Source organism: Triturus cristatus, chromosome 6 (assembly GCF_964204655.1).
Source record: "Triturus cristatus chromosome 6, aTriCri1.1, whole genome shotgun sequence".
In the NCBI taxonomy this organism is placed as follows: Eukaryota; Metazoa; Chordata; class Amphibia; order Caudata; family Salamandridae; genus Triturus; species Triturus cristatus.
The window spans coordinates 1,918,982,758-1,919,006,067 of record NC_140589.1 but is presented as its reverse complement, the minus strand read 5'-3'; the positions used below and the strand labels follow the sequence as shown (position 1 = coordinate 1,919,006,067).

Sequence of the window (23,310 nt, the reverse complement as noted above, 5' to 3'; positions counted from 1 at the left end):
CGGAGTCTTCATCTGAAGACTGCAGGGGGCCGGAACCATCCACTGTGCCCCTGGATGGTAGCCATGCCAGTGTGCCCTCCGCCTCTGAGGGAGCACACACAGTTGCCAGACATTGCCGTAGGGCTCGGGTGCAAAGTCCACCACCACAGGGTGAGAGCCATGTAGTGTTCTCGGGGCTGGAGGCCACCATGGTAAAGATACAGCGCCTACAAGCAAAGGCAATGATGTCAGTGCAGCGGTGTTGGACCCGGCCTCGTGGCGTGGTCCTTACCCCTTTGGATTGTGCCCGTTCCCCGCCCCGGCCTTCACGGGCCACCCTTCCGAGCCGCACGGAGACCCCTCATCCCGAGCCGCACGAGGTCACATACCCCTCGGGGCTCCGCCATCTTGTTGGCATCCACGTGACTCTGTGCGCCAGCCTGCGTGACCCCGCTCAACCCGGCCTCGGCCCCAGCGAAACCCCGACATCGAGGCACCACGAACTGGCCAGGGGGTGCCACATGAACACTTCACCGCTCCCGGCGGAGGACAGTATCGATGGGACCCCCAACTGGCCTTCCATCCCTAGGTGCGATCGTCCTGCCACTTCCTTGGGCCTGGTGCCTCTCCTGCTGGGCGTCTGGCCGCTCCCAGCTCAGCCTCTCCGCCCCCCCGGGCGCAAGGGTCCGGACGTCAAAGGGCACCAGACCTATATCTGGGGCGACCTCACAACCGACCAGCAGTTGTATCCCGGAATCGAGAGCCCTGCTGAGTGACTCGCGGCCAACCCTACGGAAGAACCCTTGCTTGAAGAACTACCACGAGCCCTGCAGACTGCGTCGCGGCTCCATCTTGTTGAGACCTTGGAACCTCCCGGAACATCGGGGCCCTGCTGACGCTGACGCGGCCCAACCAAGCTGAAACCTCCCTCGGAGCCCTGCTGACGTCGTCGCGGCTCGAGCTGAACAGAAACCATCTTGCGAGCCCTGCTGACGCCGTCGCGGCTCGACCACTCCGAGACTCGGAGGCCCTCCAGCTGAGGATAAGAACTGGGCCCCAGGTACCCTCGTACCAAGCTACTGCTAAAGACTGTCCCGCTACCCCTTCCCTGTCAGAGACATTGAGACTCTTGCGGATCCCTCGATCCTTCCCTTGTAAATATTGCAACAATAACTTCTCGAGTACTGATAAAGAATTGCCTGTCTTGATAAACATCCTCGAGTCCTGTGTGGTGGTGTTACTGTGCTCGTACTATCTAGGAGAAGGACCTCTCCTAGGAGGCTTCTCAGCAGCGCTCGGCTACTTCGTGCAGCGTGGGGGGCTCCTCTGGGTGGTCTAGCTTACTCCCCCGAGGCCCGCCTTCCAACATTTGGTGGCCAGCGACGGGATCCGAGCCGAACGCAGTACGTACGAGCAAGTAACCCACTCACTACCCATCCAGACAAACGAAATCATGAGCAATCAAGAAAACACCGCGACCACGGAATTCCAGCCAGAACGGCTGGAGGAGTATACGCACAAAGAGCTGAAACAATTCTGCAAGGCCAAGGGCATTGCAACCACCAGCCTAGGTACCAAGGAAGAGATGCAGAAAGCCCTGAGGACCTGGCTAGAAGCCGAGGCAGGTTCCTCCCCGAGTGAAGGTCCCCTGCCCCTGAATGCAGCCGCACCACCCGCACCGACCCCGGCAACCGGAGGGAGAAACAGCCTGGAGACCGGCCTCTCCGCAGAGGAAGTACGAGAGCGGGAGAGGGTCCGGACCCACGAACTCGAGCTCGCACGACTACGGCTGGATGGCGAACTCCAGCTGGCTGAAAAAAAAATGGCCATAGAGCAGCTACGGCTACAGGAAGAGATAGAGGAGAAAAGGCGGCATCGGGAATTGGAAGACAAAAGGCTGACCCTTGAGCACGAGCGGGGTCTCAAGGAGCTCGAGCTAAAGGCACAGAAGGGGGCGACCGGCACCCCCAGCGATAGGGACACCCTACCGCCCACCGAAGCCAAGGTACATATCCCTAAAGATGTCGTCAAGGAATACTATAAAAATGATGACATACAGTAGTGGTTCAAGGCGTACGAGGTGGCCATGACCTCCCATCGGGTACCCCGAAAGGACTGGGGTGCCGGCCTGTGGGGTCGGTTCCTTAGCGAAGGCCGAGACACCTTGCTCCAGCTACCAGAAGACGTGATGACCTCCTACGACCACATGAAGGAGGCCCTGCTCACCCGCTACGGACTAACAGCGGAAATGTACCGCCAGCGGTTCAGAGACTGCAGAAAAATCCCCGGTACCACGTGGGTGGAGTATGTGGACTTTTTCAGCCGGGCCCTCGAAGGGTGGATCAAGGGTAGCAAGGTCTCCACCTACGGGCAGCTGGTCGACCTCATCATTTGGGAGCACCTCTCCAACAATTGCTTCGTGGAGCTAAGACAACACTTCCTCGACAGCAAGCTGACCGAGCCGCGAAAACTAGCCGCCGAGGCCGATCGATGGGTCAACACCCGAGTCCCGCGAAACTCAATGGGGGAGTACCAGAGGAACTCCACCGGGCCCCCCCGCCAGCACGGCGGAGGAGGAGGGTCGAATCGGAACCGGGACATCCCCGCCGGGCCTCCCCGGAGCCCGCCTCGAGGGCCGCCTCAGCAACACCTCTCCCCGAGCCTAGCACGGCGGGGAGCGGCACCAACCAGAACCGGACCACGGCCGCCAATAACCTGCTACGGCTGTCAGCAAACTGGACACTATGCCAGCGACCTGGCCTGCCCCCTGAACCGAAGAAGTGGAGCAGGCGGGCCCCCGCCCCGACAGCTGGCAGCTGCCGCCCTGGGGGAAGGAGAAGAGGAGGAAGAACCCCTCGACAGAGGGACCACTGAGTGGGAGCCCGCGGCCATGTCCCTGGTCTGCCTGGGCAGCCGAGAAATGGTGCCCCGCACACCCATCCCGAGCAACACCAAGAAATACCAGCAGTGGGTCACCATCAATGGGCGACAGACCGAAGCCCTCCGCGACACCGGAGCCAGTGTCACCGCTGTCCGCTGCCACCTGGTGACCCCCGAACAAGTCCTACCCAACGTGCTGTGCCCCGTCCGAACTGCCGACAACTGCGAGAGCCTGTGCCAGATGGCCCTGGTCCCCTTCGAATGGGGAGGGGTGACGGGCCTGCTAAAAGTGACTGTCCGCGATGACGCTCCAGTGGACTGTCTCCTGGGGAACGACCTGGAGAGTTCTCCCTGGGCTCACGTGGAGCGGCGAGAACACCTCCGGATGTTGGGACTATCAGAATGGGCCTGCGCCACCACCAGATCCATGGCCGCCCAGGCCCCCCGCTCGACCACGGCCTCCGACCCCGCCGAGGCCACGGGGCTCGCACCACCCCCCGCCTCCAGCGAGGGAGAGGTGGGCACCGACACCGAACCATCCCCTGATGAGATCGCCTCGCTCGAAGCCCTCCCAGAACTTGCCCAATGGCGCCACGACGGGGGCCCCACCCGAGAGCAATTCCAGCAGGAACAGAAGATCTGCCCCTCTCTCGAAGGGGTCCGACAACAGGCGGCCGCGCAGGCCAGCGGTGACCAGACCGGAACACACTGGGTCTATTGGGCCGAGGGCCTGCTGTATAGTGAACAAAAGATTGCCGAACTAGGGGCCAGTCGCGTGCTTGTGGTCCCCCTTCGATTCAGGGAATTTCTCCTCAACCTGGCCCATGATGTACCCCTCGCCGGACACCTGGGGCAGGATAAGACCTACAGCCGCCTGGTGACCCACTTCTACTGGCCCCGGATGCGGAGGGACGTGGACAACCACTGCCGGTCCTGCCCGACCTGCCAAGCCAGCGGGAAGACGGGGGGTCGGGTCAAGGCCCCCCTCCAGCCCTTTCCCGCAGTCAGCACGCCGTTCGAACGGGTCGGGATAGACATTGTAGGGCCCCTGGACCCCCGGACCTCCCTGGGCCACCGCTTCATCCTGGTCCTCGTGGACCACGCCACCAGGTACCCTGAGGCTGTCCCGCTGAGAACTGTGACGGCCCCCGTGGTGGGCCGGGCCTTAATGGGGATCTTCTCAAGGGTGGGATTTCCCCGCGAAGTGGTGAGCGACCGGGGCACCAATTTCATCTCCAAATACATGCGGTCCCTGTGGCAGCAGTGCGGGGTCACGTACAAATTCACCACCCCCTATCATCCGCAGGGGAACGGACTGGTTGAGCGCTTCAACCGAACACTGAAAGGGATGATTCAAGGCCTGGAAGAGCCCCTGCGACGAAGATGGGATGTCCTGCTGCCGTGCCTCCTGTTCGCCTATCGGGAGGTCCCACAGAAGTCCCTGGGGTTCAGCCCGTTTGAACTATTGTATGGGCATCCGGTCCGCGGACCCCTCAGCCTGGTCAAGGAAGGTTGGGAGACGAAGCTCCAAGATGCCCCGCCTGACGTCTACCGATACCTCCTGACCCTACGAAACCAGACACGCAAGTTCCGAGCCCTGGCTGAAGCCAACCTCGAGGCCAGCCAGGAGGACATGAAGCGATGGTATGATCGGAACGCCTCCACCATCGAGTTTGAGCCAGGCCAGCAGGTCTGGGTTATGGCCCCGGTTGACCCTTGTGCCCTCCAGGACAAGTGGACCGGGCCCTTCAAAGTGGTGGAGAAGAAGAGCCCCGTCACCTACCTAGTCGACCTAGAGTCCCCCCGGAACCCCCTACGGGTCCTGCATGCTAACAGGCTCAAGCCCCACTTTGCCCGGACTGAACTAAGCCTGCTACTGGCGACCGACGAAGGGGGCGAGGACGACTCGGAGCCCCTACCCGACCTCCTGCGGAATAGCACCCACGACGGGTCCATCGAGGGCGTCCAACTCGCCCCCTCCCTGACACCGGACCAGCGCAACAACTGTCAACAACTGCTGCAGGCCTTCGCAACACTCTTCTCCCTCACTCCAGGGGTGACCCACTGGTGCGTCCACGACGTCGACACCGGGGACAGCCCCCCCGTGCGACACCGAGCCTACCGAGTACCCGATCGGGTGCGGGCCTGCATCCAGGCTGAAGTAACCAAGATGTTGGCCCTAGGGGTCATCGAGCCCTCCGACAGCCCGTGGGCCAGCCCTGTCGTCCTGGTACCAAAAGCCGCCGCACCAGGCCATCCCCCAGAACTACGATTCTGTGTAGACTACCGGGCCCTGAACGCCGTGACAAAGACGGACGCCCATCCTCTACCCCGGGCCGATGAGCTCATCGACCGCCTAGGGGCCGCCCGCTACCTAAGCACTCTGGACCTCACCGCCGGGTACTGGCAGATCCAGCTCACCCCCGGGGCCCAAGAAAGATCCGCCTTTTCCACCCCTGATGGGCATTACCACTTTCGGGTAATGCCCTTCGGCATGAAGAACGCCCCGGCCACCTTCCAGAGACTAGTAAACAAGGTTTTGGCCGGGCTCGAGGCCTTTAGCGCGGCCTATCTGGACGACATTGCCGTGTACAGCAACCACTGGGCTGAGCACCTGGGACACCTCAAGGCGGTCCTGGCCGCCCTCCAAGGGGCAGGACTCACAATCAAGGCCAGCAAGTGCCAGATAGGCCAAGGATCAGTAACCTATCTGGGCCATCAAGTGGGGAGCGGTCAGGTGGCCACCCTCCAGCCGAAAGTCGAGGCCATCCTGGCCTGGGAGCCCCCCACTACTCAGACAGCTGTCCGGGTCTTCCTGGGCCTCACCGGATACTACCGGCGGTTCATCCGGGACTATGGGAGCATTGTTGGCCCCCTCACAGAGCTCACGTCCAAGAAACAGCCCAAGAAGGTGCACTGGACACCCCGCTGCCAAGCGGCCTTCGAAACCCTCAAAACAGCGATGTGCACTGCCCCTGTGCTGCAGGCCCCTGACTACAGTAAGGAGTTCGTGGTACAGACGGACGCCTCCGAGTATGGGATCGGGGCCGTCCTGTCACAGGCCGATGAAAGGGGGCTCGACCACCCAGTGGCCTTCATCAGCCGACGGCTGCTGCCCCGGGAGCAGCGATGGAGCACCATCGAGCGTGAGGCCTTCGCTGTAGTGTGGGCCCTTAAGAAGCTCCGTCCCTATCTCTTCGGTACCCACTTCCGGGTCCAAACCGACCACCGGCCCTTGCGGTGGTTAATGCAAATGCGGGGCGAGAACCCCAAGCTGCTACGGTGGTCCATCTCGCTGCAAGGGATGGACTTCTCTGTTGAACACCGGCCCGGCAATGACCACGCCAACGCCGACGGCCTGTCCCGCTTCTTCCGCCTTGACGAGTAGAATCCCCAAGGAGATGGGTGACTCTCCATGCCTTCGGCTGGGGGGGACGCCTGTTGGACCCGGCCTCGTGGCGTGGTCCTTACCCCTTTGGATTGTGCCCGTTCCCCGCCCCGGCCTTCACGGGCCACCCTTCCGAGCCGCACGGAGACCCCTCATCCCAAGCCGCACGAGGTCGCATACCCCTCGGGGCTCCGCCATCTTGTTGGCATCCACGTGACTCTGTGCGCCAGCCTGCGTGACCCCGCTCAACCCGGCCTCGGCCCCAGCGAAACCCCGACATCAAGGCACCACGAACTGGCCAGGGGGTGCCACATGAACACTTCACCGCTCCCGGCGGAGGACAGTATCGATGGGACCCCCAACTGGCCTCCCATCCCTAGGTGCGATCGTCCTGCCACTTCCTTGGGCCTGGCGCCTCTCCTGCTGGGCGTCTGGCCGCTCCCAGCTCAGCCTCTCCGCCCCCCCGGGCGCAAGGGTCCGGACATCAAAGGGCACCAGACCTATATCTGGGGCGACCTCACAACCGACCAGCAGTTGTATCCCGGAATCGAGAGCCCTGCTGAGTGACTCGCGGCCGACCCTACGGAAGAACCCTTGCTTGAAGAACTACCACGAGCCCTGCAGACTGCGTCGTGGCTCCATCTTGTTGAGACCTTGGAACCTCCCGGAACATCGGGGCCCTGCTGATGCTGTCGCGGCCCAACCAAGCTGAAACCTCCCTCGGAGCCCTGCTGACGTCGTCGCGGCTCGAGCTGAACAGAAACCATCTTGCGAGCCCTGCTGACGCCGTCGCGGCTCGACCACTCCGAGACTCGGAGGCCCTCCAGCTGAGGATAAGAACTGGGCCCCAGGTACCCTCGTACCAAGCTACTGCTAAAGACTGTCCCGCTACCCCTTCCCTGTCAGAGACATTGAGACTCTTGCGGATCCCTCGATCCTTCCCTTGTAAATATTGCAACGATAACTTCTCGAGTACTGATAAAGAATTGCCTGTCTTGATAAACATCCTCGAGTCCTGTGTGGTGGTGTTACTGTGCTCGTACTATCTAGGAGAAGGACCTCTCCTAGGAGGCTTCTCAGCAGCGCTCGGCTACTTCGTGCAGCGTGGGGGGCCCCTCTGGGTGGTCTAGCTTACTCCCCCGAGGCCCGCCTTCCAACAAACGGCAAATGCGGGGACTCCAAGATCAATTTGTAAATATGGACAGGGGCATCAGCGCTATGGCTGAGGGAATTAGTGAGATGGCTGCGGGCATGCGGGACATGTCCCAGTCCGTCATGCTGCTGTGCAGAAAGTTTGATGCGGACAGAGCAGCACGGCGCCGGGAACGGCAGAGAAGAGACAATCATACAAGGGCAGTCAACCGGCTGGCAACTACCACTTCGCTGCTCTGCAGGCGCTCTGTGGCAATGCAGGAGGGCCTGATGCACTGCAGCAATGACGTCTCAAGGGGGATGGTGAGGGTCACCAGTGCACTGGAAGTGCTACTGACAAGCCAGTCGGCCACAACTGGTGCTGGGGATGCTGTGGACAGCGTAGAAACCACCAGCAGGAGCAGCATTACCCCCCCTGTCCCAGATACACGGAGGAGCAGCAGGCGGCATGGGGCTGCCACTAGCGAGGATGCACAATCAATGGCATCCCAGACTGTAGTGCGTGGGCGCAGACACTAATGCTGCACAGTATAGCCTAAGACAATTGGGTGAAGTAACCCTGGACTTGCAAGTAGTCATTACACAATGTTGAGAGAACAGCTTTTTCTTTTTGTTGTGGCGTAGTGCCGCATTATTAAACTACGTCATGACATCCAACTACTGGCTGTGTCCCCTTACTTACTCAGAAATAGTTGCATGTGATCTCTCTCTCCCATCTGTTGCTGTTGGCACTCCAGCTGCGTTGGCCTCTGGCTGTGCAGACTCATCATCATTGTCCTTAAAATCAGTTTGTTCCACCTCTGTACCTCTCTTTGTGGCAAGGTTGTGCAGCATTGCACAAGTGGCAATGATCTTGCAGCAGATGATGGGTGTGTACTGGCGTGCGCCTCCGCTTTTGTGGAGGCAGCGGAACCTGCTTTTCAATAGTCCAAACGTGCGCTCCACCACGTTGCGTGCTGATTTGTGGGCCACATTATATCGTCTCTCACTCAGGGTTGATGGGTGTAGGTAGGGAGTGAGGATGAATGACCGCACCGCATATGCACTGTCGCCTAGGTGAGTAAAAGGGAACCATCAGTTACATGCCTCAATACACAATGATTTACACTAAGTATTAGGGAGCGTCACTGTTACTTACCTAGCAGGTATCCTTCTCCAAATTCTCCGGCAAGCAGTCGTGTGTAGATCCCACTGTTCTGGAAGATGAAGGAGTCGTGGGTGCTCCCAGGAAACTTAGCTACGATATCAGTGATAATGTTCCCTGCATCGCAGATTACCTGCACATTGATGGAGTGGGTGGACTTTCTGTTCCTGTAGATGTGCTCAGTGGCTGCTGGTGGGCAGATTGGAATGTGTGTGCCATCAATACAGCCTATGACATGCGGGAACTGTGCCATGTGGTAAAAGTCTGTCTTGGTTTTCTGCAGTTCAGCCTGTGTGGTTGGGAAGCTGATGTAGTGGTGCATTCTCAGCATCATGGCATCCAGGAACTTCCTGAAGAAACGGGACAGGCAACTCTGGGATACACCGCCTACCGCAGCTATCACCACCTGGTAACTGCCAGATGCCAGTAGATGTAGGCTACAGAGCACGTGCACATGCGGTGGTATGGCATGCGCCCTTGTTGTTGGATGGTCCAGGAGTGGGTGCAGGTCCCTTATCAGCTCCATGATGGTTTGGGGGTGTAGCCTGTACCTTTCATGTATCTCAGCCTCAGTCTGTTGAAAGAGTGTGATGCGCTGTCTGTAAATGCGTTCCTCCCGTCTCCAAATCCTCAGCCCTGCTGCCTGTAGACGTAGGCGCCTTGCAATGACATACAGAGCCGCCATGGTGTCCACGCTGTTGCATTTTGGGAACGCTTATATGCACTGTTGATGATTTCCACCTGCGTTCAATCTGTGTTAATTTCCGACTCTTAAATACCGAATTACTGGGATTTCTTAAATACAGAATTTACCTACATCTCTTTTCTCGTTTTTACCGTTTCTTATTTACCGATTCGGTAAATAAGGATTCGGTAAATCTGAATCGGTAATTTAGAATTCGGTAATGATGAATCGGTATTTACCGATTCATAATTACCGAATCATTATTTTTGGCCTCCTACATCTCAATTGTCTAAATACCGGTCGGTAACGGGATATTTACCGAATTTCGGCCGTTACCGACCAGTATTTAGCTACCTACATGAGGCCCTTTGTGTATAAGCCCAATATCATTAATAAAAATACCAATAATGAAGATAGCAATCAAAGCACAATGGCAAAGTAGACAAAATAGAGAGACACTTATCTTGACTGCGGAGCAGCAAAGAAAGAGGAAGACAAGATGGTGTCTCTCTATTTCGTATACTTTGACATGTTGCAATTGGCTGTTTGAGGAGGCGTGGTTCAAAGCCTCATGGGAAATGATGTTTTTTACTTGTGTAGTTTACTTTTCATTGGCTGCTGTTGAGTCAGTAAAGAAATTGAGAAAGCATAATCAGAAGCCTCCGGTCCTGACATAGAATTCCCTATCAGTGTTATGACCCATAAGGTGGCACATACAGTAAAGGCCGTCACGCAAACATCAAGATCGTAGGGTCACAGTATTTCTCTTCTCTTAATTCCTACCCAAGGAAATAGTAAGATTCCCTATCGGTATTTTAACCCATTGGGTAACAAACACAATATGGGGACTCACACACAATGAACTCCCGGATGAAGCCCCATATAATGTTCACTTACGGGATAGCGGCTGTCACCATTGAGTATTGCCCTACGGTGTTCTTGAATTCGAACCTTGAGTGGGCGCACCGTACTTCCCACATAAATGTTGTTACATCTGCAGCCCAGGACGTATATCACATGTGTTGTGTTGCAATTTATAAAGTGTGCCAAATTATGTTGTTTTGCGGTGTTGTAAGTGAACTCAGTGGTTTTATTTTCCCCATAAGGGCAAATGCCACAAGACCCGCCGGGACAGAAACCTACAGGTCTTGGGGGTAGCCGGGTTTTTCTTGGATTGGTCACATGACTTGTGCATAGAACGTCCTGTAAGGATCTTCCTTTGCGGTACGCAATCGAAGGTTTGGTAGGCAGGCACTCATTAAGGCAGGGATATCATTCAGCAGACGCCAATGCTTCTTTAGGAGGTTGTAGAACTCACTGCTGATGGTATTGCACTGAGTGATGAACCTTGCTGTAATGGCAGCCCTGGGTTTATGGTGAAGTGTGTCCCCCTTCTGGGCTGTTGTGCTGTCTCCATTGTATCCACGCTTTGGAAACCTCTTCTTCGTCTCGAGGACATTCACACCGCGAGCGTCTTCCTCACTACAGTTTCTTCTTAGTCCTGTCATCTCTGGCACTCTTGAACTCCTGACATGGCTGCCATTAGTAAGAGGTCCATCCGTCCACCCTCTCTCCCTCTCTCCCCCTCCCACCCCTGCTGCAGTCACCCTCCTGGAGCTGGGGTCAAAGGCCAGTCCAGCCCTGCTTGCTACACCCCCCCCCCCCCTCCTCCCACAAGGAGTAGAAGAGGGCCCCCTCCTAAGGTGGGACACGTGTTCACCAGGGGGGGCAGCAGCAGTCTCACCAGGGAAGGGTGGTATTTGAGGATCTTTACAAAGAGTGAATGAGGCCTGGGGGGTCAAGGCGCCTCGTGTATTACCATAAATGATGTACAAGAAGAAGAGACGTGCAGCATAAGACCCCCTGGAGAGACAGACATTAGTAGCGGGGTACAATCTCAGCTGCACAAGACTAGATCTGCTTCCTCCAAGAGAGGTCACTTCCTGGGTTAAAGGTCACTTTTTTGGAGAGGGATCATTCATGGGACTGCATGAACGGAACCAGGTACCAGGGCTGAAAGATGCAAAGAGGAGCAGGACATTTCTGTCATTTCCTTATTAGGAGTGATTAAGACGTCTTTCGTGTGTAGCGCCTAGTATCTGTTGTGTGGTATTAAAGCGCTCTAGGGTCTGAGCCACTGTCCTGCATCCGGCGCAGGTCCAGGGGAGCAGTGTCTCTCTTCCAGGCCTGTGCGTAGCGCCCCGAGGCTCAGGGCGGAGTCAGAAGCGCTGGATGGAGTGTAATGAACTCAGGGCGCCTCTGTCCATGAAACTCCTTCACCGAGAGAGCTCCGGTGAGACACGTCACTACAGCACACTGGAGGGGCCTGTCCAGGGGGTGCAGAGGAGGTGAGGCCTGTCCAGGTGGGTGCAAGACTGGTGAGGCCTGTCCAGGGGGGGTGCAAGAGAGGTGAGGCCTGTCCAGGGGGGGTGCAAGAGAGGTGAGGCCTGTCCAGGGGGGGGTGCGAGGGAGGTGAGGCCTGTCCAGGTGGGTGCAAGGGGTGTGAAGCCTGTCACGGTGGGTGCAAGACCGGTGAGGCCTGTCCAAGTGGGTGCAAGGGAAGTGAGGCCTGTCCAGGGGGATGCAGTGGAGATGAGGCCTGTCTAGGTGGGTGCAGCGGAGGTGAGGCCTGTCCAGGGGGGTGCAAGAGAGGTAAGGCCTGTCCAGGGGGGTGCAAGGGAGGTGAGGCCTGTCCATGGGGGTGCAGAGGAGGTGAGGCCTGTACAGGTGGGTGCAGAGGAGGTGAGGCCTGTCCAGGGAGGTGCAAGAGAGGTGAAGCCTGTCCAGGGGGTGGAGAGTTGGTGAAACCTGTCCAGGGGGTACAGAGGAGGTGAGGCCTGTCCAGGGGTGTGCCAGGGAGGTGAGGCCTGTCCAGGTGGGTGCAGAGGAGGTGAGGCCTGTCCAGGTGGGTGCAGAGGACGTGAGGCCTGTCCAGTGCTTGGGTGTGCAGAGCAGGTGTGGCCTGCCCTGTGCTTGGGGGTGCAGAGGAGGTGAGGCCTGTCCAGAGGAGGCAAGGCCTGTCCGGGGGATGGTGAGGGGGCGAGGCCTGTCCAGGGTGTAGGGGAGAGGAGGAGAGGCCTGTCCAGGGGGGTGCAAGAGAGGTGAGGCCTGTCCAGGGGGGTGCAAGGGAGGTGAGGCCTGTCCAGGGGATGCAGAGGAAGTGAGGCCTGTCCAGGGGATGCAGATCAGGTGAGGCCTGTCCAGGTGGGTGCAAGGAAGGTGAGGTCTGTCCAGGGGGTGCAGATGAGGTGAGGCCTGTCCAAGGGGGTGCAAGTGAGGTGAGGCTTGTCCTGTTGGGTGCAAGGAAGGTGAGGCTTTCTAGAGGGGTGCAAGGGAGGTGAGACCTGTCCAGGGGGGTGTAGAGGTGGTGAAGCCTGTCCAGGTGGGTGCAAGAGGTGTGAGGCCTGACCGGGGGGTGCAAAGGAGGCGAGGCCTGTCCTAGTGAGTGCAAGGGAGGGGCGGGCTGTCCAGTGGGAGCAGAGGAGGTGAGGCCTGTCCAGGTGGGTGCAAGGGAGGTGAGACCTGTCCAGAGGGGTACAAGGGAGGTGAGACCTGTCCAGGGGGGTGTAGAGGTGGTGAAGCCTGTCTAGGTGGGTGCTAGGGGTGTGAGGCCTCTCCAGGTGGGTGCAGAAGAGGTGAGGCCTGTCCAGGGGGGTGCAGAGGAGGTGAGGCCTGTCCAGGTGGGTGCAAGGGAGGTGAGGCGTGTCCAGGTGGGTGCAGAGGAGATGGGGCCTGTCCAGGGGGGGTGCAAGAGAGGTGAGGCCTGTCCAGGTGGGGGGAAGAGAGGTGAGGCCTGTCCAGGGGGGGTCAAGAGAGGTGAGGCCTGTCCAGGGGGTGCAAGGGAGGTGAGGCCTGTCCAGGGGGGTGCGAGGGAGGTGAGGCCTTTCCAGGTGGTGCAAGGGAGGTGAGGCCTGTCCTGTCCAGGGGGTTGCAGAGGAGGTGATGTGACTTCTCCTATCCAGGGGTGCAGAAGAGGTATGGACTAGCCAGGGTGACGCAGAGGAGGTGAGGCCTGTTCAGGGGGTGCGGAGGAGGCATGAGGCCTGTCCTGTCCATGCGGTGCAGCGGAGCTGAGGCCTGTCCAGGAGGTGTGGCCTGTTCAGGGGGTGCAAAGGAGGCATGAGGCCTGTCCAGAGTGGCACAGAGGAGGTAGCACCTGTCCAGGGGGGTTAAGAGGAGTGAAGGCAGCCTGTCCAGGGAATGCAGAGGAGGTAGACCTCTCCTTTGCTGGGGGTGCAGAGAAGGTGAGGACTTTCCTGGGGTGCAGAAGAGGTAATGCCTGTCCAAGGGGGATGCAGAGGAGGTGAGTCCTGTCCAGAGCTTTGGAGAGGAGGGGAGGTCTGTCCAGGGGTACAGAGGGGGAGCAGAGGAGGTGAGGCCTGTCCAGAGGTACAGGGGAGAGGCCTGTCCAAAGCAATGCAAAGAAGATGAGGCCTCTTGTGCTGGTAGTTGCGTAGGAGGTAACACCTGTCCAGGGGCTGCAGAGGTGAGTCCTGTCCAGAGAGTGCAGAGAAGTTGAGGACTGTCCTGGGATGCAGAGGAGGTAATGTCGATCCAGCGGGGGTGGGGGGCAGAGGAGTTGAGGCCTGTCCAGGTGGGTGCAGAGGAGATGAGGCCTGTCCAGGGCGGTGCAGAGGAAGTGAGGCCTCTCCAGGGGGTACAGAGAGGGTGAAGCCTGTTCAGAAAGGAGCAGAGGAAGGGAGCCTGTCCTGTGCTGGGGTGTGTGTAGGAGGTGAGGCCTGTCCAGAGGGGGTGTAGAGAAGGTGAGTCCTGTCCAGGGGGGTGAAGAGGAGGTTAGGCCTGTCCAGAGGGGGTTCAGAGGAGGTAAGGCCTGTCTTGTGCTGGGTGATGCAAAGGAGGCGAGACCTGCCCTTTCCAGGGGGTGTTGAGACGGTGAGGTCTGTCCTGTGCTGGGGGGTGCAGAGTAGATGAGGCCTGTCCAGAGGAGGCAAGGCCTGTCCGGGGGATGGCGAGGGGGCGAGGCCTGTCCAGGGTGTAGGGGAGAGGAGGAGAGGCCTGTCCAGGGGGGTGCAAGAGAGGTGAGGCCTGTCCAGGGGGGTGCAAGGGAGGTGAGGCCTGTCCAGGGGATGCAGAGGAAGTGAGGCCTGCCTAGGGGGTTGCAAGGGAGGTGAGGCCTGTCCAGGGGATGCAGAGGAGGTGAGGCCTGTCCAGGGGATGCAGATCAGGTGAGGCCTGTCCAGGTGGGTGCAAGGAAGGTGAGGTCTGTCCAGGGGGTGCAGATGAGGTGAGGCCTGTCCAGGGGGGTGCAAGTGAGGTGAGGCTTGTCCTGTTGGGTGCAAGGGAGGTGAGGCTTTCTAGAGGGGTGCAAGGGAGGTGAGACCTGTCCAGGGGGGTGTAGAGGTGGTGAAGCCTGTCCAGGTGGGTGCAAGAGGTGTGAGGCCTGACCAGGGGGTGCAAAGGAGGCGAGGCCTGTCCTAGTGAGTGCAAGGGAGGGGAGGGCTGTCCAGTGGGAGCAGAGGAGGTGAGGCCTGTCCAGGTGGGTGCAAGGGAGGTGAGACCTGTCCAGAGGGGTACAAGGGAGGTGAGACCTGTCTAGGGGGGTGTAGAGGTGGTGAAGCCTGTCTAGGTGGGTGCTAGGGGTGTGAGGCCTCTCCAGGTGGGTGCAGAAGAGGTGAGGCCTGTCCAGGGGGGTGCAGAGGAGGTGAGGCCTGTCCAGGTGGGTGCAAGGGAGGTGAGGCTTGTCCAGGTGGGTGCAGAGGAGATGGGGCCTGTCCAGGGGGGTGCAAGAGAGGTGAGGCCTGTCCAGGTGGGGGAAGAGAGGTGAGGCCTGTCCAGGGGGGGTCAAGAGAGGTGAGGCCTGTCCAGGGAGTGCAAGGGAGGCGAGGCCTGTCCAGGGGGGTGCGAGGGAGGTGAGGCCTTTCCAGGTGGTGCAAGGGAGGTGAGGCCTGTCCTGTCCAGGGGGTTGCAGAGGAGGTGATGTGACTTCTCCTATCCAGGGGTGCAGAAGAGGTATGGACTAGCCAGGGGGACGCAGAGGAGGTGAGGCCTGTTCAGGGGGTGCGGAGGAGGCATGAGGCCTGTCCTGTCCATGCGGTGCAGCGGAGCTGAGGCCTGTCCAGGAGGTGTGGCCTGTTCAGGGGGTGCAAAGGAGGCATGAGACCTGTCCAGAGTGGCACAGAGGAGGTAGCACCTGTCCAGGGGGGTTGACAGGAGTGAAGGCAGCCTGTCCAGGGAATGCAGAGGAGGTAGACCTCTCCTTTGCTGGGGGTGCAGAGAAGGTGAGGACTTTCCTGGGGTGCAGAAGAGGTAATGCCTGTCCAAGGGGGATGCAGAGGAGGTGAGGCCTGTCCAGAGCTTTGGAGAGGAGGTGAGGTCTGTCCAGGGGTACAGAGGGGGAGCAGAGGAGGTGAGGCCTGTCCAGAGGTACAGGGGAGAGGCCTGTCCAAAGCGATGCAAAGAAGATGAGGCCTCTTGTGCTGGTAGTTGCGTAGGAGGTAACACCTGTCCAGGGGCTGCAGAGGGGAGTCCTGTCCAGAGAGTGCAGAGAAGTTGAGGACTGTCCTGGGATGCAGAGGAGGTAATGTCGATCCAGCGGGGGTGGGGGGCAGAGGAGTTGAGGCCTGTCCAGGTGGGTGCAGAGGAGATTACGCCTGTCCGGGGGGGTGCAGAGGAAGTGAGGCCTCTCCAGGGGGTACAGAGAGGGTGAAGCCTGTTCAGAAAGGAGCAGAGGAAGGGAGCCTGTCCTGTGCTGGGGTGTGTGTAGGAGGTGAGGCCTGTCCAGAGGGGGTGTAGAGAAGGTGAGTCCTGTCCAGGGGGGTGAAGAGGAGGTTAGGCCTGTCCAGAGGGGGTTCAGAGGAGGTGAGGCCTGTCTTGTGCTGGGTGATGCAAAGGAGGCGAGACCTGCCCTGTCCAGGGGGTGTTGAGACGGTGAGGTCTGTCCTGTGCTGGGGGGTGCAGAGTAGATGAGGCCTGTCCAGGGAGTGTGCATCAGAGGTGAGGCCGGTCCAGAGAGGGACAGAAGAGGGGAAGCTTGTCCAGGGGGGTGCAGAGAAAAAGAGGCCCGTCTGAGGGGTGCAAAGGAGGTTATGCCTGTCCAGTGGGGTGCAGAGAACGAGAGGCTTGTCCTGTGCTGTGGGGTGCAGAGGAGGTGCGGCGAGTCCAGAAGAGTGCAGGGATGTGAGGCCTGTCCAGGGTGGTGCATAGGAGATGAGGCCTGTCCAGGGGGGTGCAGATTAGGTGAGGGCTGTCCAGGGGTGCAGAGGAGGTGAGGCCTGTCCACTGCTGGGTGTTGCAGAGGAGGTGAGGCGAGTCCAAAAGGATGCAGGGAGGTGAGGCCTGTCAAGGGTGGTGCATAGGAGGTGAGGCCTGTCCGGGGGGAGGAGTGGGGGAGAGAACATGACGTCTGTCCTGTGCTGGGGGTGCAGATTTGGTGAGGGCTGTCCAGGGGTGTAGAGGAGGTGAGGCCTGCCCTGTGCTGTGGGGAGAAGATAAGATGAGGCTTGTCCAAAGGGTGCAGAGGAGGTAAGGTCCTTTCCAGAGGGATGCAGAGGAGGCAAGGCCTTTACTGAGGGGGTACAGAAGAGGTGAGGCCTGTCCATGGGGTGGGGAGGAGGTCAGGCCAGTCCAGGGTGGTACAGAGGAGGTGGGACCTGCCCAGGGGGTACAGAGTGGGTGATACCTACCTTTGGAGGTGTAGAGGAAGTGAGGTCCGTACAGATGGTGTGCAGAGGAGGAGAGTCCTGTCCGGTAGAGGGGTAGAGGAGGTGAGGCCTGTCCAGGGGGTGCAGAGGAGGCATGAAGTCAGTCCATGCTGAGCAGCAGAGATGAAGCCTGTACAGGGGGTGCAGAGGAGGTTAGGCCTGTCCAGGGGGTGCAGAGGAGACATGAAGCCTGTCCAGGGGGTGAGGAGGAAGTAAGGCATCCTCAGAGTGGTGCAGAGGAGGTGAGGCTTGTCCAGGAGAGTACAGATGAGGTGAGGCCTGTCCATGGGGTGCAGATGAGGTGAGGCCTGTCCAGGGGGTACAGATGAGGTGAGGCCTGCCCATGGGGTGCTGATGAGATGAGGCCTGTTCTGTGCTGGGGGTGCAGAGGAGGTGAGGCCTGTTCTGGGGGTGCAGAGGAGGTGAGGCCTGTTCTGTGCTGGGGGTGCAGAGGAGGTGAGGCCTGTTCTGGGGGTGCAGAGGAGGTAGGTCCTGTCCAAGGGAAAGCAGAGATGAGGCCTGTCCAGGGGAGTGCAGAGAAAGTGAAGCTTGTCCAGCGGGGTGCAGAGGAGGTGAGGCCTCTCCAGGGGGGTGGAGAGGAGGTAAGCCCTGTCCAGTGGGTCAGGAGGAGGTGAGGCCTCTCCAGGGGGGAGGAGAGGAGGCGAGGACTGTCCAGTGGATGAGGAGGAGGTGAGTCTGTCTAGAGCAGTGCAGAGGAGGTAAGGCCTGTCCAGGGTGTGCAAAAGAGGTGAGGCCTGTCCAGGGCTGTACAGAGGACGAGAGGCCTGTCCTGTGCTGGGTGTGGCAGGGTTGCAGAGGAAGTGAGGCCTGACCAGTGGGGGTGCATAGGAGGTTAAGCTTGTCCAGGGGTTGCAGAGGAGTTGACGTCTGTCCTGACCAGAGGGGGTGCAAAGGAGGTGTGGCCTGTTCAAGGTGTGCAGAGGAGGTGAGGCCTGTCTAGGTGGGGTGCACTGAAGGTGAGGCCTGTGCAAGGGGGTGCAGAGGAGATGAGGCCTATGCAGGGGAGAGTGCAGAAGAGGTGAGGCCTGTGCGGGGGGTAGGAGTGCAGAGGAGATGAGGCCTGTGCAGGGGGAGTGCAGAGGAGATGAGGCCTGTGCAGGGGGAGTGCAGAGGAGATGAGGCCTATGCAGGGGGGAGTGCAGAAGAGGTGAGGCCTGTGCAGGGGGAGTGCAGAGGAGATGATGCCTGTGCATGGGGGAGGGGTGCAGAGGAGGTGAGGCCTGTCCAGAGGGGTGCAAGGGAGGTGAGGCCTGTCCAGTGGGTGCAAGGGAGGTGAGGCCTGTCCAGGTGGGTTCATGTGTGGTGTGGCCTGCCCATGGGGTGCAGGGGAGATGAGGCCTGTCCTGTGGGGTGCAGAGGAGGTGAGGCTTGTCTGGTGGTGCAGAAGAGGTGAAGCCTGTCCATTGGGGGTGCGGAGGGTGTAAGGCCTGTCCATTAGGGGTGCAGAGGATGTAAGGCCTGTCCATTAGGGGTGCAGAGGTCCTAATTTCAGTTTTTGAAAAGTATCGGGAGTTACCATAGGGCCACAGTAGGGTCATGACAAAGGAACACATCTTCTTTAATCATGGAGTTTATATTTACAAACCACTATTTTCAATGAAGCAACGAAGATTATAACTCCCAGAATGCACTTATTAAATTAAAGTACTGGCATGAATATTCGCGGATCAATGTACAGAAATATGTGGTACCTTCCCTGGGCATCGTGTAGAGAAGGGCAGAACAGTCATTGTGATAAATGTGCAGGAACTTTCATTCTCAGCATCTTTCTGCAGTTTGTGAGTCGAATGAGATCTGGGATAAAGTGAATCTCTCTCAAGGAGATTTCACACAGTTGTATCTGTTTCAGGGATTAATATAATGAAAACAGGGGGTGCAAGTCAAGCGCCCCAGTCTCTGTTGTTCATGGATCTCAGTACTGGCATAGGCCTGGTCCTGCGTGATAGGACGAACCAGCTATTTAGTCCGGTCTCTGGAAGGGAGTGCGGGTGGGCTCAATTTCCTGGTCCTCGCCAGGCCCCGGCTCACATTCTGGTCCTTTCCAGGCCCTGGCTCACACCCTAGTCCTCACCAGGTCCTGGCTCACATCCTGGTCTTCACCAAGCCCCGGCTCATACCCTCATCCTCTCCTGGCCCCAGCTCTCGTCCTGGTATTCACCAAGCCCTGGCTTTTACCTTGGTCCTCTCAAGGCCCCAGCTCATGTCCTGTTCCTCCCCAGGTCTCTTTCTCAACATCCTTGTCCTCGCCTGTCCCCGGCTCAACATTCTTGTCCTCGCCACTCCCCAGCTCAACATCTTGGTCCTCGCCAGTCCCCGGCTCAACATCCTGGTCCTCTCCAGTCCCCGGCTCAACATCCTGGTCCTCGCCAGTCCCCGACTCAACATCCTAGTCCTCGCCAGGCCCCGGCTCAACATCCTGGTCCTCGCCAGTCCCCGGCTCAACATCCTGGTCCTCGCCAGGCCTGTGTCAACATCCTAGTCCTCATCAGGCCCTGGCTTACATGCTGGTCCACACCAGGCTCCGCCTCACATCCTGGTCCTTACCAGGCCCTTACTCACATTGCGGTCAATACCAGGCCATGCAAGAAAGAACAATCTATGCATCCTGGTCCATACCAGGCCTTTCAAGGGAGTGGATGAGATATCTGCATAGCTGCACCACGCTGTACTAATATGCCTTCCATGTTGTCAAAGGAGTTAGCGGGCTGTGCAGCCTGGTCCTTGCCTGGTTCTGCAATCGAGAGTGAGAAGTCCCATAGTCCCTGTCAAGGTTCTGGGTCTCAAAACCAATATCTCCCTGCTTAGCCTCCTCCCATTTGTAGCGAAAGGGTGAATGTGCTGTGATTGCGGGTGGGACCTACTATTATGGCCATTTGTCTCCTTTCGGCCATTTGCTGAAAGGAAGGATGTCTGGTTGCTGCACAGCGAAGTCTAGTCTTTGCCTCTTCCTGATGAACTCCAACACACAGAAGGTTGGGTTGGACTTCCTGGTCTTTTGGTATTTAGACCCGGGTTAATGAACCCTATTCTGCTTCGTCTCCTTTCAGATGCCAGCACCAGGAAGCCTTGTTTCATGTTTGGGAGGAAAGGAAAAGCTCCCTGTCTTGTGACTGCTGAGCGACCGCTCTGCATTGAAGGATACCCCTCTGCAGCGGTGCTCAAACCGCATGTTGCCACGTCTCAATCTACCAAATGTGCTAGGTGAAAGTACCTGCAAATCTCTTTTACCTGCATTCCTGCCAAGTACCATGCATCAGGCGTTAGACCAACGCGTTTCAGTGTGGTGGACTGCATCACCGCACTGAAATATATAGGCAAGCATAATATCTCCTAGCGCCTCCTCAGCTGTGAAGACTGAGCGTTATTAGCTCCACTGACAGAAAGCTGGCTGGCTCCGTGCTGCTTGCAAGCAGGCTTGGGGGTTGGCTCAGCTCGTATCTTCCAAGGCAGTTAATTGCAAAAACAATGTAGCGACGTTCTCACCCTCTGCGACATTCACTGACGTCACAACTTGACTCAGTGATGAGTTTAACCAATAAATGGGCTGCATGGCCGCACGTGGCCCAAGTGGACAGACGACAAACAGTGAAGTTAGCTGCATCGCACTTTGCCTTGTGGTACGCACTGCCTAATGATGTGAGAACCTGCCATGACAAGACCCGGACCGCGTCCAGAGTGGTATTGCACTACAGACTAGCACAGCCATGTGAATGACGTGGCTGGAGCGAGTGATCGAGTCCTGCACCGCAGCCGCTGCTAAGAGCCCATGCGGGAGGAAGTCGCTGTGGCGAGCTGGCCCTTTCCGCTGATGGCGCTGCTTGCTACAGAGCTATGCATTTGTTATCATGAGCAAAGTAAAGTTGCAGCAGCTAAACATGAGGCCTCAGAGCCTGTAGCTCCACTGTGACAGTCTGACCATGATGGGCTGAGTGTACTCAAGCTGCGGCTAGTGCCGCACCGGCTGTGGGTCGGGTGTAGCGGCAAGGCACCTGCATCGAAAATCGTTTGCACTAGTGACAACCCACTTCTCATTTAGAAGACACATTTGAGGCCATCTAATATCCCCCTTTTCAGGGGGTAATTCATCATCAGGCATAATTGTGATCCAAGGCTGTGGCATGTTCTGCGGTGCGCTAACGTGGCTGTCAGTGCCATGCCCAGAGAAGGTGGCACGGAGAACCCCATGCTTTTAGGTCTGTGGGCCTGTAGGTGGTCGTGCTCCAGGGGTGGGCAGTGTGCACAAGATGTTTTTTTCAAAGTGAAACCCATGTATCTGAACGCTGTTGTCCAAGCCTAAGGGCAGACCTTATTCAGTGTGCATCCCTGTGATCTCCCAGTATGGCCTCAGTTTGAAGATCATTACAGCTGTGCCCTGGCCCCTGGCGTGTGTGCCGTGTCCAAGTGTAAGGTGCAGGCAGAGTTCATTTTAAACTGCATATAAAACAACAGTGCACGCACCTTAAAGTGTAATTTAAATAATCAGTAGCAAATAAAAAAAATAACAGTATGAACCCTTGACCTTTTTAACTGTGAGATGTTGTTTTCATCACATCCACCATTCTACATAGAAGAATCAGAAGAAAATTAACATTATCTTTTGTTTTATATTTTACTTTACATATGGAATATTATGGCAGATTGTTGTGTTGTGTAGTTCCTAGGAATAAAAAGAAAAAAAAGAGCAGTACAAGAAGAAATCACAACTCTTTGTACCAACAAGAGAAAGAGTTATATGAATTTACCTAAGAAAGAACTAGCTGCACTCCGCACTTTGACTGAAGATAGAGGAATCACAATCAAGCCCGCAGATAAAGGCGGTGTCATAGTTATAATGGACACCCAGGCCTATCGAGTGGAGTGCCTGAGGCAATTGGACGATAAGAGATTTTATCGACTATTAAAAGAAGACCCTACAGTAAGAAATGGCAGAACCATCATCGGAATAGTGGAAGAAGCACTAAATGAAGGTTGGATAACACCACAAGAAAGTGCTTTTCTGCAAACAACCTATCCGGTAATGCCGTATTTTTACACATTACCTAAAATACACAAAACCCAAAGACCTCCCCCTGGTAGACCCATAATCTCAGGAATTGGCTCCATGTTAGAGCCTCTATCTACTTTTGTAGATTTCTTTCTGAGACCGCTAGTGAGAAAAATGACAACCTATCTCCAAGACACCAAAGATGTACTCCGTCTTCTTCCAACAGTAGATTTCGACTCAGAACAAGATTTACTTGTTTCCTTCGATGTCGAATCACTGTACACATCGATCCCACAAGACAAGACACTAGATACCATTGCTTCTATCCTGAGCGATGCCAATTTAGACTCCATCACCCTGGTCCATTTTATTATGACCCTAGCACAACTAGCCATGAAAGAAAATTTCTTTATGTATGAGGATAAGATCTATTTACAAGTCTCAGGTACAAGCATGGGAAGTGTTTTTGCGCCAAGTTTAGCGAATCTTTACGTCCACAGATTCGAACAAGAACATATCCTCAATTAGGACAATCCCTTCCATAAGTCAATTAGACTATGGAAGAGATACATTGACGATATTTTGGTGATATGGCGAGGCAATTTAGAATCAGTCGTACTTTTCCAAGAATGGCTCAATACGCGAAATACGTTTTTAAGGTTTACTTTGGAGGCAAACAAAACCAGGATAGCTTTCCTGGATCTATCTATTTTTGCAACAGCGAATGGCTTAGCGAGTGAACTCTATCGCAAGCCTATGGCTTGGAATTCCTTGTTTAGATACGATAGTCAACATCCTAAAGCCCTACGCGATAATCTGCCGTTTGGCCAGTTTTTACGACTGAGACGCAATTGCTCAACTTTGGATCTATACAAACAACATGCTAGTGATCTTTCTAATCAACTATCAGTTAAACTATATCCCAAAAAACTGATAAAGAATGCATGTAAACGCGCTACTAACAATCATAGAGATGTGTTGTTAGAAGCAAAGAGTAAAAAACCAACACTGGGGCGTCTGACATTTGTCAATACCTTTAGCACACTTACGAATGGCATTCAGAAATGCATTTGAAAAAACTGGCGTCTCTTGAACACTTGTAACCAGAAAATTCTAATGCCCCTCTTTGCCTTTAAAAGCGGTCCTAATCTTCGTGACAAATTGGTGCATACACGCACAAGAACCAAAGAAACTGGGTACCCTATGGGATTTACCATCTGTCCAAGGTCATTTTCCTTGTGGGGCATGTGCTATTTGCCCACAAACGAAACGATCGAAAACTATAGATATAGGTACTACCAGGCCATGGATACAAAAGTCTTTCTCTAATTGCAACAGTGACAATTTGATCTACCTACTGCAATGCCCTTGCCAAAGTCAATATGTAGGTATGACAACTCGTAAAGTGAAATTGAG

At 56.8% G+C, this 23,310-nt stretch overlaps 1 pseudogene across 1 annotated transcript in view; it reads left to right on the top strand.

Annotated features, from left to right (window-relative positions):
- The first annotated feature begins 11,454 nt into the window (after positions 1 to 11,454).
- Positions 11,455 to 23,310, top strand: part of LOC146822463 (uncharacterized) — a 64,280-nt pseudogene continuing 52,424 nt past the window's right edge. The window contains exon 1 of the transcript XR_014963310.1: positions 11,455 to 11,591. The product of XR_014963310.1 is annotated as an uncharacterized LOC146822463 (transcript). The remainder of the gene's footprint in view (positions 11,592 to 23,310) is intronic.